The sequence below is a fragment of the Plodia interpunctella genome, chromosome 8, assembly GCF_027563975.2.
Source record: "Plodia interpunctella isolate USDA-ARS_2022_Savannah chromosome 8, ilPloInte3.2, whole genome shotgun sequence".
NCBI classification, from domain to species: domain Eukaryota; kingdom Metazoa; phylum Arthropoda; class Insecta; order Lepidoptera; family Pyralidae; genus Plodia; species Plodia interpunctella.
This window is the reverse complement of record NC_071301.1, coordinates 8,853,076-8,867,526: the sequence shown is the minus strand read 5'-3', so window position 1 is coordinate 8,867,526 and position 14,451 is coordinate 8,853,076.

Below are 14,451 nucleotides of genomic sequence, written 5' to 3'. Positions count from 1 at the left end.
ACAAACGCTTACCTATATAATAATAGTATAGATTATTAGATAGATGTTTGCTTTATTTATGTAATATTAGCGGCCCGGTTTCCCTCGGGTAAAACCAAAATAAATTATACTCCTAAACATTTCAGGAATCACATTATTAATTAAAAAAACTAACATCAAAATCAGATTCAAAATCAGACAGACAACGGAAAGCGACTTTGTTTCATACTATGATTGGTGATACCAAACTTTTTTTAAACAGAACTGAGTAATTTATCGTAGAATCGATTAGTTTTTCGTTCAATGCCGGCTCCACACTGTCGTCGAACAGTTTGCCAAACTTTGTCGGATTCGGTATACATGGCTGGTTTTTCATTGCGATAAGTAAAAACATTCGTACTAACTACGCAATATTCACGCATTCGCATCGGCATGTGTTCGGCGACATTGTGGAGCATAATATGTTAACGCCAAGAACACGTGTCACCCAATTATTCTTAAAAAGTTATGTTTTACTTTAGGAAGGTATAATTTATTATGGTTCTACCCGAGCGAAGCCGAGACGGGCCGCTAGTTAATTATATTAGAAGAAGTATTATAGTTTCGCTTTTTCTAAGCATCGATAGGTGAAAGGTAAAGGTATCCATTAAGGACACATAGCCAGTGTCTGTAACGTTATTTCGTGGAAATTCCGAACGTCTGGCACCAGTCTGTGTTTCTGCAAGCAGAAATTGTTTTTCGATAAACGAATCACCTGTGAAAAACGACTAGGAATCACTCGATAGAAAAATGCCAGACACAAAATAAACACTATTTCATTTCGTTACGTTCTTCTATATATTTCTGAGGTGAAATTCAAATATTAATCTCATAGGTATATTGTTTTAACTAGCGGCTCGTCCCGGCTTCGCTCGGATAAAACCATAATATGTTAAAAACCTAAACCTTCCTATGGAATAGAATAGAATCATTTATTTGCAAGATATTCATAGATCTTAAGTCAACTGTAACCTGCAAATATTAATAATAAATAATACATTAATTTAAAATAATACTATAGCAATAAAATATTTATATAAGGTCAATGTTCATATACTCTTTAATACTATAAAATCTTTTTCCATTCAACCATTCCGTCAATGTTTTTTTTTTAATTCTTTCTATCAGTCAATTGAATGCTATTTGGTAGCTGATTAAATATTTGTATGCACATGTGGTATGCATTTTTCTTATAAATATATTAACATCCACGTGGCTGATATAATTTACATATATAATTTGATCTTAACTGTTTATTTGATGCTTAAGTCAAAAATTTGAAGTAATGCAGATGCTCTTTTACAAAGCAACATAAATGTCTAATATATATACATGGTAAAGTTAATATTTGAAGGTTCTTAAACAAGGGTTTACAACTATTTAAATACCACGCATTAGATATAACCACCAAAACCTTTGAATCACTTTTATATATTTTTTTGAAAAAAATAATAATGAAATGAAAAAATAAGATGCGTAAACGTAAGACGTCGCGATGAATTAATTCAGCCGTCTCGATAGCTCAGCCGGTGACCCGGATAGTCAGGGGCGCGGGTTCAATTCCCGAATTTCGGAATTCCAGAATTTTTTCATCTCATTATTATTTTCAAAAATAAGTTAAAAAGCATGTGTGAAATGTATAACAAATCCACTTTTACATATTTTTTTAAAGCAATTGATAAGAGACAAAACAATAAAATAATTCTATTAAACTTCGGTACTGGAGATAATAAAAACAATTGAACAAGATTGCGATCCTCAAATCCGTTCGGTCCCCGCGGGAACTGAACTGAAGTAATTTTGATTAATAAAAAGTAATTTTGTTTGCTGCCTCTTCACGCTCTATCTACTCAACCCGTCTTATTGAAATTTTGCATATATATGTAGTTTGAAGTGTGGAGAAGAACATAGGGCACCTTTCCCGGAAAAATAGTTATTTTTCCGGGATTAACACGGTAACAGTAGTTACCGTGAGAATAATTTCTTAATGAAATTTATAAATGCGAAAGTTTGTGGGGATGCATGTGTGTGTGTATGTTTGTTACTCTTTCACGCAAAATCTACTGGACTGATTGTTATGAAATTTGGTACACGGGTAGAATATAACCTGGTATAACACTTACAGTACATTTTATCCCGAAAATCCCACGGGAGCAAAGCCCCGGGGCGCAGCTAGTAATATATAAGTTATTTATCAGTTCAGTCCGGTTTAATTCGGTTCCAAGTTTTTTAGCAGCCCTTACGCCTGCACTTGCTTAGTTTTATTAGGGAATTAGGCTGATTCACAGTGACGCGGAGTCAAAAAGATGCCGTTCGTGAGAAAATTACGTGAACAAATCACGTCAACTTTAGTTTGCGTAGAAACTCACTTGGAATGAATATACAAAAATTGAGTCACGACGACGCGTAGTCTTATGTTGTGTCTTGCAAAATTATGGGAAAAAAATAAAATAACTACTACAAATGAGATCCTATCGTGACTTTCCTATTCAAAATTTTCAGGTTCGATTTAGAACATGTGAAGGTACAGAATCTCTGAGAGTATTTATCAAATATAGCCTTCTCATAGACAACAATAGCAATTCCAAGTAGGGATGACGTTAGACTAACCGGTTGTAAAATCACAGTCGAATCTTTAAATGCTATAGATAAATTACGCTGACTCCGGGTTTCGTGGCGTCACAGCACAGCCGTATGAAACAGGGAACATGCGAGCATGAGGAGAAATAGGTTATTCAAATGTGAATGAAACCTAATTGTGTAGATAATTCAATTTAAACCTTGCCCGGAACATGCCCTTGAGGTAAGTTCGTGTACACGAACTTTCTGTAATCTTCAAAGGCCGCAATTTGTGAAAATATGATCCTTTTGTTTGGTGTTCCCCTTTTTCTTAATTAGAGCGTAAGAATGCTCCCTTGTTTATTATGTAAGGTAAATTTTTAATTATTAGGAGATAATTTTTTTCAATAGTATCTTTTATTTTATTTTTGGAAATCCTTTTGAACGCTACTTTGTTCGCGTTTTTAAATCTCCACCATTTTTGATTGAGACCTTTATTTCGAGGTGGAAAGCTGATTCTTCCGCGGAATCACGGTGCTTATTTTATTTTCTTTTGTTTCTATGGTAACAGTATGTATTTCGTACATACATATTTACCAGATGTGTGTAAAAACCATGGAATTATTAGTTACTTTGTACGGAGTACCTGATAATTCCAGGTACAATGTATCTAGCTGCCGTTGTACAATGTATCTTTCTTGTATTAATTTTGATTAATGTACTTATTTTCGTGCAATAAAGTTATTACAGACAAACAAATGAACGAACGAACAAACGAACGAGCGAGCAAGCGAACGAACGAACGAACGTACAAACAAATTCGGTGTTATTTCATAACATTTAATTTTTCTTGGTATTGTTGTATAAATAAAAAATAAATAAATCTGAACTAATCTTTGAATTGGAAAGTAGTAAATGACATACGAAACCCTATCAAACTGAAAGTGGGTTGCACCAGTCAACTTTGATGTTAACTTTAACCTGCGCAGAAAAACGCAAAATACGCCATTTTGTCTAAAATCCAGTGACGCGCCGGTTAAAATCAACGTTAAATTTGACGGTGCGACTCACTCTTATTCAAACGAAAAATTGATTAGATCATGTGACTCAGTCCAATATAGAACTTTTAGAATTATATGAAGAACTGGCGCTTCCTAAACAAACAGCGGAATCAAATTAATTCAGAATAATTCGGTACGAGAGATAATTAGTTTTATAATCCTCTTGTGGAAGTCTCTTTGGGCCCATTTTAGATATTATCCGCGAAAATTCTATTTAAATAATACCGCCAGTTTTTGTAACAACTTTTCTTACATTCCAAATTATGTGCCTCTTTATTTTTTATCAGTTTTTTTTTTTATAATGTTAAGTATAAACGAAGGAAATATGTGTTCAGATATAGATACAGCCAGATTACTAGGTACATATAGTAATCAGTAATCACAACTTCAAATTACATAAATTTATCGTAAGATATTAAACATTTTGATTACTAACTAAAGTAAAGGTAGAAGGCCACTTTATAGATATTCATATCCATTAAAGTTTAGTTTTAAATATGTTTATGTCATTAAAGAACTTTCTGACGAATAAAAAGCATGTATCAAAAATAACTTTTTTTTTATATTAAAACTTATTTTAAAGATATCAAAACTCAATGAATTTGGTGCAGATTATCGCATGGATTTAGTAATCCAAAAATTATAAATTATATTTTTTTTAAATAGAGCAATAATTAATAATAAAAAAGGCGCATTGAACATAAAATACCCTAAAAAGACCCTATATTTCATTGAAATGCTTAGGTACTAAATGCTTTAATCTATATATTTATGAAATCACGAGTTATAGGTATAGTAGTGGGTTAGGAGACAGTTGTATGACATAAGCCTTACTTATGTAAATGTGTAGTTTTTGATATGTACAAAAAAATATTTGATTTGACTAATATGAAATGGCATTTATTATAATTGGGTTTTCCTATTGCAAAACTATTTACAAGCGTTGAAGCTAAAATAATGTCATCAGGCGTTGAGTACCGATTGATATTTAAAAAAATAAATTATTAAAACTAATTCGCAGACTGCTAGGGCCGTAACACAAATGGGACTACATCAATGGCAGCGAGAGTTATTAATTTTAATTATTTAACGAAGAAAGCTTACATGTCAAGTTACTTAATTAGACGTAGTGACAAGTGTCAGATTTTCTTTGGACGTTTCCTATCAAAGGTTTGGTTACGCTGGTTGTTTGTTAGATCTGTGTGAAAGTTGAGAATTTTATTTTTGTTGTGAAACTCATATTATTATGCACAATACCCCGTACAGACTAGTAGATAATATCTCTTTTCAGCGTTTTCTCATGTCCACGTCAGAGCCCAAGGTCGTCTTTGCTACTTTGTCGCCATCACTGCGCACGGTTGTCAGCATCCCTAGTTGGCAAGATCATTGGCACGCATATCTTTGACGACATCAAGCCAACACATCTTGCGTCTGCCCTTTCTACCAGGACCATAGATACAAGAAAAATAATATATTTTATCTATGACCAGGACATAGTGGAAGCAGCTACAGTACATTTTATTAATACAATCGCCTACAACAAAGAAAATTATTAAAAAATAGTTAATCGAATCAAGTTTAACCACACTTGAAGCTTTCATTATTAATTAACTCTCCTAATTGCATGTTAATGACTTGATACTTTGTGTGATACTGGCTGTGTTATTGGCAGGTGAAAGTGATTAATCAATATTGTTTTACAGACATAAGATAAACTGATTAAGGGAAAATTCGGACATGCTATGGATAACCAAAAGAACTCTTTGTGATGCAGGCAATAAGGTTTGTTTTTGCAAATACGCATTAGGGGACTGATGAGAAACCAACATAAACAAAAGTAAGTAGTACAAACAGATTTTTTCTTTTTTTTTTCAGATTTTTGGGTTTTTGAGAAACTTCACGTTTCATCTGTGTCCTGAACATTCGTTTTATTTTTTTTAATTGATTGGCGATGTTTCACATGTCATTATGCGTTAGGATCATCATCTACTTATTTTTCGAGTATATTAATAGCATGTAACACAGAACACAGTGTTCCGATTGGCTGAAGTCGATTTAAGTATTAAAATTATAAAAATAAACTCAACCACCCACAAAAACCTAAAATAATGGTAGATGCTTTCTATCCCTTTCTTACAATATTACCAATACTAAAAGACTCTAAAATTCTTTTGAAGATACGCGTACATCTTCATATGAGGCCAAATATTAGATGGTAGAATCTATAAACTCTATACATTGATATATATGAAACGGATCGAAGGGCCTCATTGAATCTAAAACCAATTTCTTTGAGGCAAACGTGAATAGCGAGCTTTAATTTTCTCTTTCACAACTTCGCCGTACTTTATGTTGATGATGAAAAATACACATATATATTTTTTAAGATTTTTTACTTTTCCATGTCTGAAAGGAATAAAAAGGATCCTTTTTAGGATTTGCGTTCGTGTAAATGAAACGTTCATTAGGAAACCCGGAAAGTACTTAACTGATTTGTGAAGTAAAATGAAGAAACTAATCTTCCCATTTTTAGAATTATTAGCTGTCGCCCGTGGCTCTACCTGCGCCAGAAAATAGCCTAGGTATATCACTCTGGTATGAGATATAGATTCCAAATTCGTTTTTAATACATATCTTTTGTTTAGGTGATTTTTGTTATATGTTACACATGCTTTTACGTCGGCGTAAGACGTAGAGATGAATTAATTCGACCAAACTGGCATGGTATCGACAGTTCAGTGGTTAAGAGCACGGTCCTAGATAGATAGAGGCGTGGGTTCAATTCCTGTTCGAATTCAGAATTTTTTTATCAGTCTCTGTTACGTTGGAATAAGGCCTCAAGGGATTCTCACACGTAAAAGCACAATTACCCCAGCATATTCAATTAGGCCCTCCTTAAGGGAGACAATTAACGTTTTCCTTTACTAATGATACGGGTGTTAGGTTCAAACCACATACATTCATAAATATATTAGGCGAGATATCTTGTAAGGCAGCGGACACAGTAATTAGGCCTATATCATTAATTATTATTATGTATGAATTACAAAACTTTTAGGAAAAGTGAATAAAGGAATCTGTTTTAACAGATTTCATAAAAGAGTGAGCGTCCCAATTCGTCTTGCAATATTTTTCAACAATAAGAAAAAACTAAAATTTTAAAACAACTTTTATTAAAAAGTCATCACAATAAACGTAATATTTCATGTAGCTGTCGAACAAACATTCGCGAAAATTTTACCAAATTGTGACATTGTTCGTCTCATTTAGTATGGAGCGTTTGGATGAGTCCGAAAATGTATGATTTTACTTTTGTCATATTTTTGCAAAAAAAAAAAAAATAAAGCATTGTCATTATCACAGTAAAAGTTTACGGGTGTTTCTATTATTATAAGGGCCTTCCAATAGTCATTAAAACAAAAATTTGTCAGCGTACCTTGAAGAGATCGGTTGATATTCAACGAATGCCATTAGAGTTCATAATAAATATCCCGAGCAATATATCCTAATGCCGTTGGTGCACTGATAGCTATAACACTCGCATACAATATCACGTATTTATCACTTAGATATGTGGTAGATAGAACCACGATTTGTGAAACTCGAAGGCGACATTTAGAAATTTCTTAATATCTAATCAAAATATATGAACGCTTTTAGTCTTCTTTGTTTCTTATGTATCTGCAAATTGTAATAAGACAGGGACCGGACAAGCCGTTCGTTTGCTTAATCCTTTGATAAGCTTTCCCATATTCTTGTGTAACCTGTTCAATGGCTAACCCTATCCAATGACTATCCCATATGGTGATGCTAACCCTTTCAAAGGATTTCCTATATGATATGGCTAACTCTTTAGAAGGGGTAACCCGTTCGTTATAGCGCTTACCCTGTTTGGCTTTCCCCTTAAATGCCTGCGGGGGGAGAGGGGTGTAGTTTTCATCGCACCCCACTCCTGCGCAAATTTGCGTAGCTCCATGTATGAAGAGCTTAAAAGACACGAAACGACACATTGGATCGTGTAAATAATAACGCACCGCTTCGCCGCACGCGCTTAGTAGGTATTTGTTGTCCACTGCAATTTATTCAAATGAAGACCGTATGGCCTGAGCTTAAAGCATAATTTAGCCTGCTATCTGAACGGGTAAACCCTTCGTATGACTTACCTCAAAGAAAGGGTTTTGTAGTCGTTGATATAGCGTTTACCAAAGCAAATTGAACGGGTTACAGCATCGAACGGCTTTCGAAAGCAAACCCATTCCAAAAACCCCATCAAAACCCGAGAAAGGGATAGCGGTCCGGTCCCTTATTAAGAAGCGACACAGAACGTTCAGTTCTGAAGTACAAAGTATCGAATAAGTCGCATGTTTTATGCAAATCTCCAAATAAAATATGAAATCCGAAAATATGGTCATATAAAATAGAAAACTGACTTGAAAATCAAAACATTGTTTAACTTGATTCTTTGTTTACACCCAGAAATATCCAATAAGTTATTATTATATTATCGCGTTTCTCTCGAAGTGTGATTGCCTTATTTACATTCCATGGAGAGAAATGCTGCGGCCAAATTTCGCCTACCACATTTCGAATTTCATAAACTTTTTCAATAACCGCGCTTTTGAGTGGTTCTCAAATGTTGTTTTCTCGATTCGTTGGTTCCGCATGTTATACGTAGGCTTAATTGATTATGTTTACATTGATACAGAGTGTTACATGTTGATACGGGGTGTGATATGTTACATTGATGCGAATTTTTGGCCTCCCATAAAAAAGAATCACATGAATAAGATGATAACTATTTTTGTACATAAACAAAGTTTCGTTACGTAATACTTGTGTTTAAAACTAATTGTCTCGTGCATTGGACTGAGAAAATGAAAAGCTTCAGTTCAATAGCCTTCTCTCAATATCTCTGATCCGAGCGTTTTCTCGATTTTTCCTCAGCCTCTGAGTGTCGGGGCTCAGACTCCGCTTTCCTACATTTTCGACTCCACTTTGCACGGTAATTGGCATGCATATAATCCTTGACTACATCGAGCCAGCACTTCTCAGGTCAGGCCCTTCTGTCAGACCCAGGCGGGAGCGGCATATCCAAAAATTTGTTCTCTACGTAGTTCCCTTCATCTTCAGTTCAATATACTCATTGGTCCCTAAAGGATTTAGAAAATCTCGACATTAAGGTTCATTCAAATTTTGGCTCTGAGTAAAAAGTTATTAACATCCATTTAAAGTATTTACGGCTGCAAAACTCAATTAGCCTCAGCTTTAGATGATAATCGTGATTGAGTTTCAAAAAGTACTTAACTGAAGAATAAGTTTGCAACTGCCAACTAATTTATTTACCCCGTGTAGCCAGAGACGAACTTTTTTTTATGGCTATTAACACCGCTCAAGTTCTTTAAAAACAAGATTTGAATATTAAAAGTCTTGAATGCTGGTCATTATGCACTTAAATCACTTGAATCTGATTTAATTAGATCTTTTACACCAAATTCAAATTCAAAATTCTTTACTCAATTTAGGATGATAACATCACTTACTGACGTCTACCGAAGACTAACCGGCTCAACACACAAAAATAATTAAGACATGGTTTGCTTTATATTGCTATTTAAACTATTATTAACCCATTTTAGGAATCCATAAAGATTATTACGGGCACACAAGTTATCAAATTAAACGTTGTTTTTTATTGCATACTAACGCCCGTCTCGACTCGTACTAGGCTCGGGTAAACACATAATAAATTACACACCTAAATCCTCTGGAATCACAAATATTTATTATAGTTTTTGAGTTAATGTAATAAAAATATTTTTGATACAAAAATTGACGACATAATATTATTTGGTCCGAATTAGGCATTGATAAAAATTGGAAGTAATATTCGTTAAATAATTAACTAAAAAAAATCAAAAAAAAAACTACGGCCCTGTTTAATCGAGATAGTGTCATAGCAAAATCATTAGATAAAATTCGTGCCTGGGACAAGTTTCAAGTGGTACAAGAAGTTCCCTGACTCAAACTTACGACACGACCTACAAAGCAAGCAAATACTCGTCTTTAGAAGAGCTGGATGCTCGATACCACTTCAATATTGGGAACACAGCACTATTGAGTCCACTATTGAGTCGAAAGCTTTAGATGACACTTACTTCATTGTTGGTTTTGATGACCTCGGTGGCGCAGTGGTAAAGTGCTTGCCTCTGAACCGAGAGGTCCCGAGTTCGATCCCCGGTCGGGTCATGATGGAAAATGATCTTTTTTTGATTGGCCTGGGTCTTGGATGTTTATCTATATATGTTTTTGTTATAAAATATAGTATCGTTGAGCTAGTATCCCATAACACAAGTCTCGAACTTACTTTGGGGCTAGCTCAATCTGTGTGATTTGTCCTAATATATTTATTTAATCCATACATATGCTCCTTACATATAATAAAACAAAGTCCTCTACCGTGTCTGTCTGTTAGTCTATCTATTCGCGATGAACTTAAAAAACATTGTACGGATTTTCATGCGGTTTTCACAAATAGCGTGATTTCTGGTTTAGTTGTATAATTTATTATGTTAACCCTAGCGAAGCCAGGACGGCCCGCTAGTATTCCACATGAAACTTTGATTACTTTTTATTCGTGGAGATTAATCATTAATCATTACGCATATCTTTTACAAATTTGAACAAACATTTGATCAAAATTGGCCATCAGCAGTCGCACATTATCTCAACTTCCGAATCATAACACAACGCTGACATCGCAACCCTGGAAAGGTATTCACGATTTTCGTTCATTGTTACAGAAACATCACAGTTTATTAATACATAGAGACTGCAAACGTTAACAAATTCAGTTTAACTTCCGTCTTCTTCTTTTCCAACCCTTATCCCATCTTATTCGAAGCATAAACACTTTATTGCATCAAAAACAATATATACAACATTATTTAAATAATGGGACCTACTAGAATTATGTACGTAGATGGCCTATGTAATACTACAAACTATTTATTTAATTTTACTTCAGTTAAATAATTGTTATAATATAATTAATAACTTTTAAAACCGATATCTTAGTTTTTTAAATATTTTTCAATTTATAATTCAGTGCACGTAGAATTCACCTAGCTCTAAGATAAATTTATTTGTATTGAATAGCAAAACTAGCATCAATATTCCTCTCCTCGTTACTTTTTGTTGCTTGGACTTCAATTTGCTCTGCGGAAACCATTTGCGACGAATTATGATCTCGCTCAACGGTTTTGCGTACCATTCGGGATTTATTTTAGTGCTTGATTAAAAATATGAAAGACACGATGATTTATATGATGAATTATAAAAATATTTTTTCTAGGGATTTATATCGATCACAAATGTTGGGTTGAACATGAATTTTAAAATAATAACTAGACAAACCAATTATACTTAATGCAATTAGCTTAAAATTATTTCTTTTGTAAAAAAAAGTAAATACGCCAGTCTTCCTTGAGAAATTTGTTTATAGTTCATAGTTCTTTATTGCTTTCATTTGGTGTACATTAGGTCTTATTATAACATTTAAAGTTGCAATTTAATTGTGATTATATAATTTTGAAGCATTAATATAACATTAATTGTATTGTAATTGTACTAGCATCCCCTCAATGCTATTATAGGCTTTTCGAGCGAATGATAAATGTAAAATTAAACTTAAATACTTTATAGTCTTTATGTTAGTTTAATTTAGTTATCTAAACAATGATATTTCCTTTTATAAAATCCAGTCATCATCCCTCACACATTAAATCCCTTTTATTTACATGTAAGCGATTTTGTATCGTCCGATTGGGTGCTCTAATGACATTCAGGTCCAAGGAACCTTTTCGATCCCAAGGGTCCATAAATAAAAGGTGAAAGAGATTTTTTCGCCCTTCTTACTCACGTTACAAATTAAGTTTCCAAAAGCTAGCAAGCTTTAGGGACGCGAAAGGGGATTTGAAATGAGATTGTTTTAGATGCTCGTTTAATTTATTGCTTCTAAAGATTGCGATGGTCAGATTTTTTTTGTCTCTGTCGCGTCTGAACGTTTTCCCAGTTTCTTCCACGCCATAGAACGCTGGAGCCTAGGGTTCATTGGCATGCATATCGTCCTTGACGACATAAAAGTTACTTTGGATGATTGCTTATGTTGTATATATTATTTAAAAGCAACAAAATGTAGTACAGAGCAGTAGTGTCAAGACGTGCCAGTGAGCGATCCCATTTTCGTATCCTAAGCGTTCGTGACTTTGTGAGCTTGTATGTTTGAGGCGGGTAATCTCCGCAACTATCATTCTTTCACCATTGTAAACATACATTATCCAAGATTGCTATAGGCTGATATATTTTATCTCAAAATTCCCACGGGAGCGAAGCCCCGGGCAACATCTAGTGTATTATATTTTTCATAGACTGTCGTTTCTTTTTACCGCATCCGTTCGATCCATGACGATTAATTATTATGATAATTAAAGATGTGTGCAGCATATACATGATTATTTTGTCGTACGTTATTGTCGTGTTAATATATCATCAACGATAATAAAAGCTTGTATAAAAAATTATAAGGGATCAGCGTGTTTAATGGTAATTTTGCCTATTATCCCCAATTGAACGAATGACAAATGAAAAAGAGAATTTTAAGAAATATATTTTTTATTTGCCCTTTTCGCGTTGCCAGTTTTCTTTTTGTGCAGTGTCTATTTTATTGTCGTTGTAATAACATTGCAGGGACATACTTTATCGCTAAGACATTTTCGGACAATAAAGACTTGTTCCGCGTAATATATTAAAAATTCATTTCAACAGTAACCGGAATAAATTCGCAAGAACCGGGCTCCACGCCAAAATTGGTAAAGCTAAACATATTTTTTTTTACTTGTAAAGAACATTATCTAGATGTTGTTTTATCCATACAAATATGGCGCCAACGATAATAAAATTTCATGTAGGCAAATTTTAAAAACTTTTACATCTCTCATATTCGATAAATAGGTCCTTATTACCCCCAAATGGGGCTTGTAGGCGACCTGATAGTACATTCAGGATCTGCTCCCGACGTGTGAACTACGGTCGTGAAATTTTACACGAGGCTTTAGTTTCGAAAGCAATGAACATCCTAAATAGATAGTTGTAGAAGTAAAAAATTCGAGTTCTGAATTGATTTCAATAAATTAACGTGGCATAACTAGTTCTTCTTTTCATTTAAGAGCTATGCTCTTGTCGGTGGAGCATACGTCACGCCTCTCTATCCTCAGCTTGCAAGGTCTCGATACGACACAACGCTTGCCTTCTCTTTCAGTTGACTTGCATAACTCTTCCTCGGTCTCCCTGGACCTCTTCTTCCTTTCATCTTTCCTTCAAAAATAGTTTTAAATAAGGCGTCGGGTCGTTCGTCGGGGCGTCCCTTCTATTTTCTATTTCTTTCAGCAGTATTCTACTATCTACATAACTAGTACATACCTAAAAATATTTTCGTTTACACATGCGAAGTTGAAAGTAGTTTTTCATGAACTTTGTACGGCAACGGTAAGTGCTTTTGAGTATAAATTCAAATTTAGACATTAATTACTAACTAGCTATATACTAAACTGTTTCTCTAATATGAGATGTTGTCTGGGTGTCTGCTATTTTAGTTAGCTTTTATAATATTTTTGCAGATTAAAATATAGATTGAAATATCAGCATTTCCAAAAAAAATAAAATATTAATAACATTAATATAAAGAAAAATCAGATGACGTCGAAATTTCTAAAACAAATTAAAAAATCTGTGTGTTCTTTTAATAACAATTAACATATTATCCATAGAACTCACATAATCTCTTAAAATATCATTTAAATATTTGTCAAGTATGTATTTTATTCATCCCGATCATCATATGATGTATATAGACATGTACCCCAACTTCCTAACTAATATATATATATGTTATATGTCATTTATAAATGCGAAAGTAACTTTATTTGTTTGTTACCTCTTCACGCTCTATGTACTCAACCAATCTTCTTGAAAATTTGCATACAAATAGTTTGAAGTATGGAGAAGCACATACATACCTTTCTTCCCTGAAAATTAACGCGAGCGAAGCCGCGGGCAAAACTAGTATTGTATAGCTACTCGTACTAGTATTATATACCTGAAGATAAACAGCACCGGTATAGCCACCACCTGCCACCGCTGCACCTAGGTTTTTCTAGGTTTAACCGTAACATATATATACTTTCCGTATGCAAGAAGTAAACCTAATTATAATTATAATTTTAAATTTTATTTATTAAAATAATTATTAGTTATGAAAATTATTTACTCTCAGTCCATGCCAGAGGCTAAACTTAGCCGAAACCAACTCAAGTGCCTTAATCAAGTTAAAAATACTTTTAACGCAAATGTACGACCAGTCATAAAAGCTCTGCTTCGAAATTTTACATTGGCGCATCAAGAAAGTACTTAGTGCCATAATTTTTCAACGTATTGTGGTCGTTATGTCTTATAAATTTTAGTGTGGAAATGTGGAACAAGAAAACTGCATTTTCAAGATCGACCTTTTTAGGTTTCAGGCTAGCTAATTTTTTTCTGACTTTCTGGCAGAGGCAAAGGGTAACTTTTTCATATATAGAGAAAGTTTGTCATTTTCCTCACAACTCATAAAAGTGGTTAATTTAGGTAACTATGCGTTGACTACGAGATTCTTATGGCTTTGGTATTTTCATATACGTCAAGTCGAGTATATTACATATAAGACCGTCTCGGGGTATATATGTTGCTGTACAAGTTCATATTTCAGTAAATCTCGGGT